The sequence below is a fragment of the Eurytemora carolleeae genome, unplaced genomic scaffold (assembly GCF_000591075.1).
Source record: "Eurytemora carolleeae unplaced genomic scaffold, Eaff_2.0 scaffold875, whole genome shotgun sequence".
Taxonomy (NCBI): domain Eukaryota; kingdom Metazoa; phylum Arthropoda; class Copepoda; order Calanoida; family Temoridae; genus Eurytemora; species Eurytemora carolleeae.
The window spans coordinates 101,565-117,567 of NW_019396839.1; the positions used below are offsets into that span (position 1 = coordinate 101,565).

The following is a 16,003-nucleotide window of genomic DNA, read 5'->3' on the forward strand; positions in this document are numbered from 1 at the left end:
TGCTTACTTTCAGTTTTCTTGGACCTGAGTTCCTGGACAACTCTTGATAAGGAGAAACCAGAGATGTTAACCAATTTTCCTAGAATATTTTTTAAATATTAATAAATACAATTTTTATTATCAGTTACATACAATTTACAATAAACATTACAGGGTGTCACACGAAGCATGAAAGTTGGTGAATATTTATTAGATATTAAAGACTTGTTATTGTTTATTTCGTAAAAAAATGTCTTCACTCAAATATTTTTTAATTTGAAATTAATTTTACTATAAAATAACTTTCATTATAATCTTTGGTATTAAAGAACTGAACAAGCTATTAAAGAAGACATTTAAAACTATTCACAAGCTGTCATGTTTTATGAGACACCCTGTACATTGAACATTGAACATATATTGCTACACATATTTTGCACACAAATTGCACTTTTTGTAAAAACAAGATATTCGGTTTTATCGAGAAGTTTAAGTTTTCTCCTAGACTTTTTTCTTTTTAATATTTAATGGGGAGTATTCTTCTAACCTTTATTCGAATTAATTCTAAATAATATTTATTAAAATTTCTTTTCTTCTTGTGCATGGTGGCCGGATATTTTGTGGAACACAATCAATCAGAAAAGTTTAAAATTTCTTAATATAATTCCATAGTTCAGAACCATATATAGATGAGAATAGAAGGTTTAAAGGACAGAATTTAAAGACAAAATATAACACTAGGATAACCACCATAATGGATCCATGGAGAGAGGGTGGGGGGAGAACAAGTTATAATGGATCCATGGAGAGAGGGTGGGGGAAGAACAAGTTATAATGAATCCTAGAGAGGGAGGGGGGAGAACAAGTTATAATGGATGTTGAGAGAACAACTGTCAACTGTCACGAGATTGAAACTTATCAAACAAACTTTTCACTAAAAAGGACAGAATTTAAAGACAAAATATAACACTAGAGAACAAGTTATAATGGATCCATGGAGAGAGGGTGGGGGGAGAACAAGTTATAATGGATCCATGGAGAGAGGGTGGGGGAGAACAAGTTATAATGAATACTTAGAGAGGGAGGGGGGAGAACAAGTTATAATGGATGTTGAGAGAACAACTGTCAACTGTCACGAGATTGAAACTTATCAAACAAACTTTTCACTAAATGACTAATAATACAGAGAAAAATAAAAATGCAGATGAAACTAATTATACACTTACAAGAAAGTTTAACAAAACTCCGGCAATGGATCAATAAAATTGCTGGCCCACACTACATACCTATTGAAAATAATGCTTATTATCATAATATTCAGATATAATCATGTGAGGCTGTGGTTGATACAAAATAATTGTTTATCCTCTTTACAAAAATCCCGTTCTTGTATACAGAGACAAATTTTAATGGAAGTGGATAAAGTTTTTTTTAAAAATTTTAAAAAAGTTAAGAATAGAGATTTAGACTTTTCGAAAAATTTAGACCCGGTTTCGGAGTTTATTGGATACATACTGGAATACAAATAGTCAAGCTGTATATATATAAAAAGATTGTTTTATTAAAACATTTGATATTTCTTAGATAAAATGTTTTAAGTATTGATGGTTAAATGAAATTGGTAAGCACTGGTTAAGCTTATTTTTTGACAAAAGAATCTTCTAACCCCCTTATCTTGCACTTGTGAATCTACAGTATCCAACATTAAACTGCAGTCTATTTTTAGTGCAAATTATTCTTAGACTTGCATGCTGACTATAAATGCAAAAAGTAAATTGTTCCTCTAGTTTTGTGGGTTCAATTTATCCAAATATTTCCGTAGATTGCATTTTCTACAGATCCATTCATATTATGGAATTATTTGAAAAATGGATCCTTCATTCTTTTGTTCAATAATAAATTATCTTTTCATGAAAAATATCTTTCTGGCATAGATTAATAACAACACATAGAGAACACTAGACGTCGTCTTTTCAAGCTTTAGGCTGTTTTCCTTCATATTAATCCTAAGGCTGAAGCCCAAAGGAGTTCCACGCAGGCAGCGATGAATTACCAGACAGAGAGAGAGCATGCGTTGCCTGCGCAGAACTCCTTTGGGCTTCTGCCTCAGGGTTATTGTGATTAAAAATCCCTAAATCTTTAAAAGACGACATATAGTGTTCTATCTGTGTTGCGATTAATTCATCATCTATGCTTTCTGGGTTTAGGAGGTATGAAGTGTAACCCTAAATTAAAACTATGTATTTAAAAAAAACAGAAATTGCTAGTGTACTTTTGAAAAACATCTTATAAAATTACTTATTAGGTTAAATGTGACTGTTTACACTGTATTAGTGTGTCTCATATCTCATGTCTCAGTCTAAAAGTCGACTTCCTATTCCAGAGTTTTTGGTTCTCAAATTAGAGTGATTGAATATTTCAATTCCCACAATTTCCGCCTCGCCCCCCTTTTTCCTATTCCTACCCTCTTCCTCCCCCTTCCTTCCCCCCTTCCTCCCCTTCTATAGTGTTTATGCGTCCCAAGTTTGTTTTAATCCTTAAAACGATATAATCAAGATCTTCTACTTAGAAACTCTAGATAGAAACTTTAACATTAAATCTGCGCTTTCTTCAGGCGTTAAAAAAACTTCTCAATAAAGATTGAAAAAATAAAGAATTAAACTAAAATTATAAAGTACGAGCTCATAGTAACCCAGTTGGAAACTAAACTAAGTCAAGCTAAGAACATTTCCGTGCTTAACTACCGAGTTCCCATATAAAGTTTGAGGCAAACGATTAAGGGATTTCTAACTTAGGCAGAGATTACCACTTTATATATTAAGAAATACCGGACAATTGAACCAAAAAAATCTTTTTGTTTTCATGGCCAGAACGACGATGTCTAAATTGAAAAGATTATAAATTTTTACTTTTTTCTCTAAAACTTGAAGAGTTTCTATAAAATCCAATTACTGCTCGTCCAATTAGTAAATAATCTAATATGTCTTCTAATCTCTGTCCATTCAATAGAAATGTTGTTTCTACGGAATCAAAAACTAATCAATTTGTAATCATTTTTTTATTGGACTAAACAGGGGGTTCAGAGAAAATTATTATTATAATTGCGTTGGGGCTGGCCCCGGCTAGGCACATTAATACATTTTAAATCAGTTCCGTTTTAACTAATAACTTTATTTCTGTTTGTTAAAATTAAAAAAAAAAATTGTTAGTTGTTCCACATACAGGTTTTTAAAGTTTCATTGTCAATCTCTTTTAAGGGTCAAAAATCGACAGTTCATTTTTTCTATCGAGGAATTTGATATTTTATAGTGTGAGACCTCTCTCTTTAGCATGCAATTTTAGTACGTAGGTCTTTGATATAATATGATATGGACTCCGGCTTTTTATTTGAAGTGGTTCTCCGAAGTAATATGATGTGGGTCTCCAATGAACTATGATGTGGGTCTCCAATGACATATGATGTGGGTCTCCAATGAAATATGAAGTGGTTCTCCGACGTAATATTGTAAAAAATTCAAGAAAACACGAAGACGATTACTACTGTGTAGCGAAGTTGACCGCGCAAGATTTACAATACATAAAACTACATCCGCTCCAAATGTGTCTCCTCATGTCCCCCCCCCTTTACCGCCTCTACTCGTGGAGAACAGCGTCAGTTAGCTTTAGAACGTCGAGATGTGAACACCTCCGATCAGGAACTACTAACTCCTTCATACTGCTGCAGATGCCTACTCTAGCAACGAATGCTGCTAATGTCTAAGCCTCCAGATGTCCAAATCCACAAAACAGTCGCATGTCCTGTGGTATGAGAGGCAAATCGTTCCTCCCCACACATGTTACAGACTGCAAACCCTCCAGGACCGTCGCCTAGATGTGAACCCTTTGCTGCCAAGATGCTGACACCTGCAAGCTGACCATCATGAAGCTCCAACTGTTCCATTCCTTTCAACACTAATACTCAATGTTATTTCATTTTCAACCGTTTAGATAACCCCTTTTTAAGGGTCACTATTTTAAAACAAATTTGATTTTATTATTCAATAAAGTTAAGGAATATCCCTTTTGTTCTTTTATTTGTGTCAACAAATATGATGTGGGTCTCCAATGAAATATGATAAGGGGCTCCAATGTAATATAATGTGGATCTCCAATAAAATATGATGTGAATGCCCGATGAAATATAATATTAGTTTAGAAAAAAAACCTACGCAAACTTAGACTATTTAATCTAACAGAATTCATAGTTTGAAACATCAAAGGTCTACAACATCGGGTTGCTGAGATATAGGGGGAAACAGTTAGAGTTTGTGGTAAAAACTCATTTCCTTTGATCAAAGAAATAACATTAAATTGAATTAGACTCATTCAACTTTTATATTTAGAGTAGAAATCTCTGTTTGTCAGTTTGGATATCTGATCAGAACTCATGAACCTCTTCCCCGATTTACCAGAAAGGAATTGAGTTCTTGCAACACACTCGTTCTAATCCCTAAATGAGTTGAAAAGAAAAAAGGATTGTGGCAAAGACTGAATACCTTTGAATTGGGACTTCGGTAAAACCACAAAAAATTTCAATGCTTAAGGTTGATAAGTTGTATATTTACAGAAAAAGTTCAGTTGACAGGCTTTTAAGCTAGTATACAAAACTAAGCTAGTATACAAAACTAAGCTATTATACAAAACTAAGCTAGTATGCAAAACTAAGCTAGTATAGAAAACTAAGCTATTATACAAAACTAAGCTATTATACAAAACTAAGCTAGTATACAAAACTAAGCTAGTATACAAAACTAAGCTAGTATACAAAACTAAGCTAGTATACAAAACTAAGCTAGTATACAAAACTAAGCTATTATACAAAACTAAGCTTTTATACAAAACTAGGCTAGTATTCAAAACTAAGACTGAAAAAATGCTTTTTATATTGTTAAATATTTATTTTAAAACATAGTTTTAATTTGAGTTTGAACTTCGTTTACTTCAGTTTAGCCTTGTTTATTAAACTATAACTCATTTTATTATCTTTCTCAACTTTCATAATGCTTAAGAAAAGGGCTTTTTGGGCCGGTTAAAACTAAACAATTTCGCAAATTTTTAGTCAAAAATTAACTTTCAATGTATTTTACATTGATATATGGGTTAAAGAGCCGACCGTGAAAGGCTACAGTCTAAAGAGAAGCAGAAAACTGTTATAAAATGCAGGGATATCAAGTTTAAAACTCAGTTCTAAGTTTTAAGTTTCTAGTTTCTTATGTTTTCACAAAGAAAACATAGAAGTTTATCGTCCTGGGATTTTTAAATGCAAACTTTTCCAAGAAACAGAATTTAAAACTTGTCAAAGAGAAAAAATTAACCTTTTTTTTCTAATAATGTGGTTATAACCTACAGATCCTTAAATAGATCGTAAGAATCTTTTCATTATAAAATTCGTAAACCATTGTAATAATTTATTTATAATTATACATTTCATTTTTTTTTAGGAAATAAAGAGTTTTCTGCATTATCGGTTTTGATCCGTTGTCTATCTGTTCATTATTGAGAATCTTGTTCCTATCCGACAACAACATTCGTTTTGTTTTCTTAGACAAGTGAACAATCTTGAAATGTTTAAGTTCAAATTTTCAGTAGACATCCATATCAGAGTCATATATTACATGTACTTCTAAACAATTTCGGGGAGGGGGCTGTGAAGGCTTAGCCCCCTCCCTAGATCAATGAAATAGTTTCCAGTGTTTTTTAAGTTCCCAATGGGTGCTGAGTCCCCCCCCTCTCACCAAATAAATCGAAGTATGAAATACACGAGAATATATGATATTTTATCCTTTGTGCATAAATGTTATTCTTATTTTTATTGTGAACGAAAAACCCTGATATATTAAAAAGACGACCTCTAGTGTTCTATATGTTATTTTAATTAATCTATAAACCCAGTTATGAATAAAATAATCCAACGAATATTGAATACGGCAATTGCATGTCATGTTTACACAAAGACCCCTTTCCTTCAATAAGTTGATTTTAAAGCTTTTGGTAAAACTATATTGTTATCAATTAAACATATGAAATTGCTTAAATGTTGTAATCCTAATCCTATTCAATAGCTTTATGGGATTAACCGAAGTCCCGACAATTAAAGGGACTGTAAAGGAAAAATGAAAGGGGATATAGGCTGAAAGCTAATCACTTTAGCTCTTGATCGCGACCCATGAAAGTTATATCTGATGTTCCTGTCTCGAGAAATTGATATACAACTTTGTCAAATTTAAAGATCAAATTCAGCAAGTAAGCAACCAATCTGAAAACGATGATATCCAAGAGAAAGCTAATTGTAACTTACATTTACTCCAATTCTAATTTTATATTTGTATACTTGACCAGAAATTCCACCAATGGCAGTGCAGTAAAGTGGTCACGTGATACTGGCAGAGACACGTGACCAGTATACTACTCTGCCATTGGTGATAGTTCAGGTCACGTGATTTAAGTTTCAGATTTTCAAAATTTTACAGATATGAATTTTCGTATAATTTTAAACACAGTTTTTTATCCATTTCTTGAGCCAGGAACATAAGATAAAACTTTCATGGGTCGCGATCAAGAGCTAAAGTGATTAGCTTTTAGCCTATACCCCCTTTCATTTTTCCTTTACAGTCCCTTTAAGCATCATAAACTGTTACTATGTAAACTTTGTATGAAATAAATAAAATCTAAAGCCTGTAGCTGATGTGAGTAAATCTACAATGTATAAGAAAAATGTATTTACAATATAAAAAAAGAACAAATAAAATGATACTATTAAATCATTGAAAGTCGGAGTTCTCTGGCAGACTCTCCACTTTTCATTTGTCTCGTTTTGTACCAGCTGTACTTTCTTCTCAAAAATGTACCAAAAAAATTAACCTTTTTTTTCTAATAATGTGGTTATATCTTCTCAAGGTCTTCTGAATTCCACTAGAATGCTCGCCATAAACTTTTATTAGATGGAATTAAATAAAAGCGCCACGCAACTATGAAAATAATAATATTACTGTCTCAGACCAAATCTCCTGGATAATCCTAATTTATATCACTGTTGAAAGACTTAAACCCCTTGTTAAATATCTCAAAGATCCGCCCTTAAATTCAGATATCTGATAAACTTTATTTCACCTTACTAATAATTCAAAAAGTTTTGATTAAATAATCCTGAATAGATGATATAAAAAAGAAAGTGCATTTATTAAATATTCAAGGTTCTCATTGTACAGTTAGAGTCACAATTACAGCGGTATGGGAATATATATATATACATATAATTATAGGTTTTACATTCAACACAAATCTATAAAGATATCTATTTGTTAAGCTGAGATATTAAAAGGACAGACAACTAGAGTGCAAAATTATAAACTTTCTGGATAATAGTTATCAAAGATAGCAAATATTAATTTACAAAGAAAAAGTACTTACAACAATGGAGTTCTTGAATGAAATCTTAACTGTTGAATTAACTTATCCAAATGGATTATATGAACTGACTCTAAAGTGAGTCAAGTAAAGCTTATATACCTAGCATTCATTCAAGATTTTCCTATTTAGAAAAAAAGGAAAAACAAATATTCAAAAAGTTGTTTAGAGTTCATTCTGATTGGTTAGAGAAAAATCCATAATTCAGATTATGCGTGGGATATTGAAGGTTCCCAACTCATATTCTATGAAGTCTAAACCTCCAATCTTGGAGGCTGGAACCTCTGGTTCCACATCATCGAACCTCTGAGGTTCTGGGACTCCATTCCCCTAAACCTCGGTCCTCGGAGATTCAAAGCCTCCGTCCTCGGAGGTTCTAAGTCTCCGTCCTCGGAGATTCTAAACCTCCGTCCTCGGAGATTCTAGACCTCCGTCCTCGGAGGTTCTAAGCTTCCGTCCTCGGAGATTCTAAACCTCCGTCCTCGGAGGTTCTAAGCTTCCGTCCTCGGAGATTCTAAACCTCCGTCCTCGGAGGTTCTAAGCTTCCGTCCTCGGAGATTCTAAACCTCCGTCCTCGGAGGTTCTAAGCCTCTGTCCTCGGTAAACTAGTAGTTTTTTCTCCATAATCTCCATCCTTCCTTAAACTCCTAAGGGCATGAGAAGGAGTTTCAAGATGGAGCCTGGAGATTTCTTTTAACTATTCACTTAGAGTTAGAAACTGTTATGAATTTCTTTCATATACAGTTTGACGAGTTAATCTTCTGTCTTCCGACCCTTCGTGATTACTATATTCCCAGGCTGATCCTATTTCCTTCTCTCTCGTGTCAAGTCGTGTTTCTAGCCTATTGGCTTGAATTTGAAATGGAATTCCTGGGTCAACGGTGGTTTTGGGTTTCCACGCGTTCAAATCATGCGTTAAAAGCATGTTTTCTGGGCTGGCATCTTTTAACGGATAAATCTCTCTACATGAGGCGACTTATCATACGATCCACTGCTATTGTTGACTGCAGTTCATTTACAATTTTAAAATTAGGTAACACAATGCTAATTCATAACAAAGACGATATCGAATTCGTCACTGAATTCCCATGTTTTTTGGGACACTCTGTACAAGTAAGCCTCTCTCCATGCTTACACAACAATTGAAAATCGTAAAATTGTAGACTTTGTCTAAATGTAAAATGACTATTTTTGGAAGTAAAAAGGGTTGCAATTTTTTAACAAAAATCTTGTAAATGAGTTAGTGAGAAATCAAATTTGCTGTATTACAAAGCAATTTAATTTTTGCTTTAGTAAAAATATGTAAGAAAACTAGGAATAGTTTGTTCTCCAGAATAAAACTAAAAACATCTCTGCTCTCGGATAATCCATCAAATAGACGCACTATATAGAACATGTTTGGTTACAGAACAGCTTTACTTTCGTAATGCCTTAAATTTAAGATTTATGTAAAATCCTTTGAAGGCTGTAAATGTCGCCTTTTCAGACGAGTTTTTTCACTTTCGTAAGATTTTAGGTTACATTACAGAAGAGGTTCAGTTCTTTTACAATATATATATATATAATACTTACAGCTTGAGAACCCAGCTTTGCACAGCTGGTACTCATAGTTACTCCCGCCGTTTACCCGCGCTTAGTCGTAAATTACGATTTTTTCTATTTATCCCAATAAAAGTAGACCCACTTAACCTATAATCTAAAAACCAAGTAATAAACATTCCCGTGGTTTTCCTGAGTTCCCTAGTTAACTATTATTAGAGGCCAGAATGATATTTGGAGTAGTAAAAATTGCAAAAAATAAAATACCCCTTTTAAATCCAGCAAACACCCCCTTTAATATTTGTTATAAACAACAAGTACCTCTAGTACCTGGATGTTGAATGTCGGTGATAAGATGTCGTCTTTTTCAAGGAGATCTTCAATATTCTAAACCAATATCCTAATTGCCAATTTACCTAGAAATTTATGAACAACCTTAAGGTTGCCAGATAATTGTCATTATTTAATATGACCGTCAGTTTGAAAGATAGAAAAAGCGTATTCAGCTTTAAATACAGTAATAACCATAAAACTTTGGAATAGAAAGACAACTTTTAGCATAAATTATGACATTAGATAGTCCAATAAGCACGGGAAACAGAAATTGATCAGTTTAAACAGACCCATTTCCCTTGATTTGTGATTTAATAAGTGTCTAGTAAAACTATTTGCTTTCTAAAATCATCAAAAACACTTAAGTATTGCTTCAAAGTCGTCTTCCTATCTCGGAGTTTACTGGTTATGACTGTACCTTTATCATCTTGATATTGTTCTTTTAACTTAGAAAAATAGGAAATCTAAGATACTCTTTCAATTCTCTCATCTTCTCATGTTTATAGAAAATTTGGAATATACAGGGTGTCCCACGAAACATGACAATAGGAAGACGACTTGAAAGTCGTCTTTGGTATTTGAATTTATTTGTGACATTTAGTCTTCTATCTACTTTAACATGCATGATTCTTGAAACAATTATCACATAATTCTCCTAGCCCGGGCATTTCCAAAAAGTGGTCTGCGTTTTTTGTGCTTTCAATATTACCGGAGATATAAAGAGTTTGGTTCAGACTTCAATTTTGTTAAATAAAAGCAAAATTGTCGAAATCTGAACGAAATTCTTCATTTCTCGGGCAATATTGAAAGCACAAAAAAGGCAGACCACATTTTGGAAATGGCAGGACAAGGGAAATTTTGTGATTATTATCTCTAGAAATTTACTTCTAAAATTAGATTGACAAATAAACGCAGCAAATTATATCAAAAATCAAGACGACATTCAAGTCGTCCTGCATACTGTCATGTTTCGTGGGACACCCTGTACCTACTTGCATAAAATGATAGAATTCTAAATTGTATATAAAATGGCATCATAAAAGCGTGAACTACGTTTCAAACTTTTTAAATTTTGATTTCTTTGTTAGTGGGAATCTTAAATATTAAGAAAATTTTGGTTTCTGTTTTCAGAAAACTCACAAGTGAAACGGATTTAATTTTGAGAATTCTTGAGTTATTAATGAAATCCGTCTCAAGTTTGATTAATATATTGGTCACAGGTTTCATGCACCTCAGAGATGAGGAATTATTGGTTTTAATCTCATAAACTTTAGATAGAGATTAAGTTAAGAAAATCAATTTTAAAAATGACTATTTGTTTTTACAGATATCTGATATACGTAATTTATTTACAGGGTACGTTTGGTATCTGCACAAAACGAGCGGGGAAGGCACACCACAACATTTTTACTCCGCACCACAACCATCGTCACCATAATTTCTCTCGACCACACCTTTTTTTGGTCGGACGTTGCTTTTGTGTTATCAAATGTATATGTGTATTTCCTAAAACAAGTTTTTTTTTCAAATTTAGGCAACGTCATGTTATTCATTATGATTTGATTTTGAAAAATAAATCGATGTTGAAGCCCAATTTTGCACAAAACGAAAATACCTATTGTCGTCGGACTATACCTATTTTTCGTCCGGGCCACACACTTTTCTGTTATTTTCTTTTACTCCTAAACTGCAACTTTTAAATGATAATCGCTGCGATTTTTATCATCTACAACTAAAAATTAACATAATTTTGGTAAGAGCATAGCAAGTGGTTTTGATTTGCTCGAGGTATTCTGAAATAAAATTTACATGAATTGTACATTCATAAGATGTTCTTCTTTAAAAAAATAAACAGGATAAAATATTTTAAAACATTTTATACAACATGACGTGGCTCAAAATTCGAATACAATAATGTAAAGTACTTTAAAAAAGAATGTAAACAGTGCCGGACGAAAAAAGGAATACTCGGGACGAAATAATGGTGAATTGTGACGTCAGCTGTGGTCGGGAGAAAAAAGGTGTGGTGTGCCGAGGAGGTCGTCTCTGTAAGAGGCGATTTTTTTGGTCAGGTATCTGGTGAGAGACAAAAAATGTCGAACTTTCATCGTACAAATTATGTTGGAGCAGCGCGGAGCCAAAATCAACATAAAGTAACATTCTTCTTAAATTTTGTTAGATATGAGTCAGATAGTATTTACATTCAGCAATATTTGAATAATTGTTGAAAATTTGACATTTCTTAGAACCATCCTTTAAATTATTTTTGGTTTGTATTTTCGCCAGTTGTATAGCAATGTTTATTTGGTCTACAAATATCAAACGCAATATTTTGGATTTAATTCTGCGCAGTTTGACAAAGAAAATAACTAAAGTGTCGCAGTTAATCTATTTTCCGCGTGTGACCAGGAATTCCCTGAAGCGTGGTGAAGGATTCTGCTACGCATCAGTATTAAGAATTTTATGCGCACTCATTTACATTCCTGGCACGTGACCATTTTAAATACGCATAAATGGTTTAACCAAAAACTAATAATGAACAAATTGTAAATATTAGAAAATGCTAAAAACAAACTTGAATATAAAGGGAGTGACCGGCTATGTAAGGTAATTGAACTGAGTATGCAGTGTTGTGGAAAACTTCTTTCGGATTCATTTGAGACATATTAAACTTTTTAAAGATCTGTAAATCCTGAGTTTGAGCGCAAATTCGACGTTCAAAACTCCTACTTTGGGGGTGGATACGTTTTCAGAATTAGTTTTTTTTTAATTATTAAAAAACGACGACATAAAATGTAAAAAGTTCTACAATAAACTACAGACGTCATGTGTAGTATAGGAACATGTTTAAAAAATAAAAATTTACCTTATCCTCGAAAATAAGTAATCTTGTTCAATTATTAGTTTCTATTTTCTCATTATTCTGGTTTCTCATTATTCACAAAGATGTTTTGCAGAATTTCTAGAATTATTTTATAGAAAAGACGACATTTGAAGAATTTAAAGAAATCTGCGACTAAATTCAAAGAAAATAAGAAATTCAATTTAATAATGAAAACGAAAAAATCGATTTTAGCATTGATTTATTGACAAATTTCTTTTGAGAAATATGTTCCTAACCATCTAATTAGATTCCTGTATAATTTTTACTTTATTTCTCATTCTTCACTTCACCTAAAAAAGTTTTCAAATAGTAAAAGATATAATTTCGCCAAAAAACATTGTCTTGATGGTTCTATAAATAGTGTTTAAAAGATTTGTTTATTATTATTCATTAAATTTTTGAAGGGTAAACCACAGAAATTTGAACCTCAAAGAAAAAGTAAACCTATTTTAAGCTTGAAAAACTAACTCCCATGCAGTGCAACACTACACAGTACACTAAGGTCACTGAAGAGATTACAGGATATCATTAGATTTATCTTTAGGTGACTGTAGGCTTAACTGCAAGTGACCCTGCATGGCCGAGATTGCAATGCGCAATTTACAATGGTACTTTTTGATAAGTTTAGAATGCATAATTAAACGCTGTTGAACCTGGAAAAAGCAACAATATTTTACAAATAAAAACAAATATCAATAATGCCAACGCTCAAAAGATGAACAAATATGAACATTTTATCATATATATAACAACTAGGAATGTGTCTGTTCACCCTTTTGAAATCGGCTCAAGAGGATATATCTCACCATCAAATAAGGCAAATCTAAAGAAACCACATAAGTTCTGCAAATCCAGTGTAGTTTCAAAGCAATGTGCGAAAATCTATCAAGCCTTGCAGGCAGTGCTGTCATCATACCACATTTTTTGAAAACGAAAAACACTAAACTGGGACCAAGAAGAACCATCTCTGAATAACTAAACTATACTCATGCTAAAAGTCTTGTATTGCACCTGTTTTTTGGCAAACCCTGTCAATTATAAAATGCGATATCCAGAGAAAAGAGTATTAGTTTGTAAACTTTTATATTGTTTAATGTAATTTTGCTTTAGACAAATATAAATGATGAATATATAATCAATAAGATAATTAAACTTTCAAGATATTTCGTATTTGTAATTATACACTTATTAGGAAATTTATTCTAAAATAATAAAGTTGATATATAAAGTCTTTTAACCCATTTTCGTCGGATTTTGAATTAGAAATAAAAAATGCATGGTGCCCCTTAATCCTTCGTCTGTGCTAAAACTTATTTTTGCAGCAGAGACAAAGAGGCAAACTGCCAGAATTCAACACTTTTCCAGAAAAAAAAACAATATATCTTCCTTGCATATACTTTGATAAATGTCTAAAGAGTGCAGTTGTGAGTCGGATATTAAATTCTTTAAATGTGGTCAATTATAATAACACGGCGACAATCTCTTTAATTCTCATTATTTTTATTCTTAGCCCACAACAGCCCATTCCAATTGGATTCCAATTCAGGAAGTAATTGAGAATTTGGAAAATTTCTTTCTAAGATAGTTTTCATTTTCTTCTGCATTTCATTCAGACATATATCTACTTATTTAGAATTTGAAAAAAAAACTTTAAAGGGAGTGACTGGTTAGGTATCGTAGTTAAACTAAGAGTGCAACTATATAATATATTGTCAAATAGAAAAATTGCGAACCAAAAAGGAATATTTTCTAAATAACTAATATGATGGAAATTTTCGAAAATTTTATTTAATCTAATCAAAATATTTTTAAATATGTCTGCCAATATTTGTACGTGCAACGTACATGCAAATTTATTTGTACAATCCAGGAGGAATTTTTGTACATGAGATAAGTTCGGCAGTACACATATTAGGCTGCATCAGAGATGAAGTTGATGAGATATGTGCATTGTACAGCTGGTGTGCTGAATTTAGCTCTTCTTGGGACAGTTTTTGCATGCACAGTTTGTGCATTTACAATCTGCACATTTGCATTCTCCTCCAGTCTTCGCGCCACAATTGCAATCTAAAAAATAAAATTCCGATCAATTTCATATTTTTCCCAAAACTACAGCGGTTATCAGAAAACAGTGGAATTGATAATGTCGTCTTTTTCAAAATTATGAAAAGTCATGCAGAAGTTCAAAACTTAGAATTTGTAACTAATGCCAAAATAATTCGAGGTAAAAAGTTAATTGATTCCTATCCTAACCTAACGTGGTGGTAAGTAAATATCCGATTTGAATATTAAAGAAAAATTTTGTATTACATTCTAATCCGTTCCCTTTAGTTTTATAATATTTAAAATACAAAAAATTATTAGGCAATAAATGTATTATATTGGAAGAAGTATAAATTGAATTGACAAACCGATTCAATCCCAATTGCTATCAGCTCTGAAAATATTACCATAAACTGTATTTGTGTACAATTTAAGAGAAAAAATCTAACATTTTGTAATTGTTTCGTAACAAGGAACATAATATTAAGGATGTCTTATACAATCTTAAATTCATGATATTAGGGATATCTCATACAATCTTAAATTCATGATATTAAGGATATCTCATACAATCTTATATCCATGATATTAGGGATATCTCATACAATCTTAAATTCATGATATTAGGGATATCTCATACAATCTTATATCTATAATAATCTTTTAATGCTTCAAATGCTCTTGATATATTTCGGTATTAATAACAATATGTTCGGATTTCTCCAACTGTGCTGCAGTGAAGATGACGACAGTTTATGTAAAACGAGAAACAGATTTCAAAAGATCAAAAAACTTAAATTGAGAATATGTTATAGTTTTAATATTGGATATATAATTGGATAATATTGAACATTTAAATTAAAAACATAAAATACCAAAGGGTTGAATATATTTACCCTGTGAATCCATGTTGATATGTTTGTTCTCTGCTGTACAGATCCCAACTAGAGCTTCTCAGAGGCAAGCTCCGGTTTTATACCAACATTGCGAGGGGTGAAATAATTTTGAAGATTATAATTCGATAATAAAAGGGCAATTTCTTCAGAATTAATGATGAATTATATTTGATTTGATAAAAAGGATTAGAATTTTAATATATTTGAGTTTTGTTTCTATTTTAGTTCAAATCAAAAGAATTAGAAAAATGCATTTAATCCAGAAGGTTTCATATTCATACACTTTATATACTGCGCTTTAAAATATATAAGCTCCCATTTCACACTCCCACCCCTACCACCCCCCCCCCCTAATATATCTAGCTGCAATCTATAAGGTATAAATTTATGATGTATTTAGATAAATATAAAAAAAATGGCTGACACTAGATAATCCTCCAAAGTATGTGTTCAGAAAACCGCAAACATCTTATCAATAGAATCATTTTTTTTGAAAATATAAGATAACACTGTTATTTATTGCAAAATTCTTAGAATAACCGAATAAATCTATTCTACCCTTTAACAGCTTAATCAGATCGAAGTATAAGGTTAAATAAATATTTAAAGGAAGAAAGCTTTGCAAAGATCAACCACGCAACATAATAAACTATTGAATTGGTTTGCTTCGATTTAATTAAATGCACATTCTTTTTTTTCTATTTTGAAAAATTATTAAAAATGCGTCATTGTAATTGAAAGCTGCATAATTTGTGCACAACAAAAATAAAATCTAAGGAAGGTTTACCATACTAGAATAAAATCTAAGGAGGGTTCACCATACTAGAATAAAATCTAAGGAGGGTGCACCATACTTGAATTGAAGCTAGGGAAGGTGCTAAAA

At 32.0% G+C, this 16,003-nt stretch overlaps 2 long non-coding RNA genes across 2 annotated transcripts; both read right to left on the reverse strand.

Annotated features, from left to right (window-relative positions):
• Positions 1-6,722: 6,722 nt before the first annotated feature.
• On the reverse strand, positions 6,723-12,205 carry LOC111709262 (uncharacterized). Its single transcript, XR_002766820.1, has 2 exons — positions 12,164-12,205; positions 6,723-9,351 (listed from the first exon to the last, which is right to left on the reverse strand). It is a non-coding gene; the product is annotated as an uncharacterized LOC111709262 (long non-coding RNA).
• Positions 12,206-13,947: 1,742 nt separating this feature from the next.
• LOC111709263 (uncharacterized) lies at positions 13,948-15,228 on the reverse strand. The gene is made up of 2 exons (XR_002766821.1): positions 15,121-15,228; positions 13,948-14,248 (listed from the first exon to the last, which is right to left on the reverse strand). It is a non-coding gene; the product is annotated as an uncharacterized LOC111709263 (long non-coding RNA).
• Between the last annotated feature and the right edge of the window lie 775 nt (positions 15,229-16,003).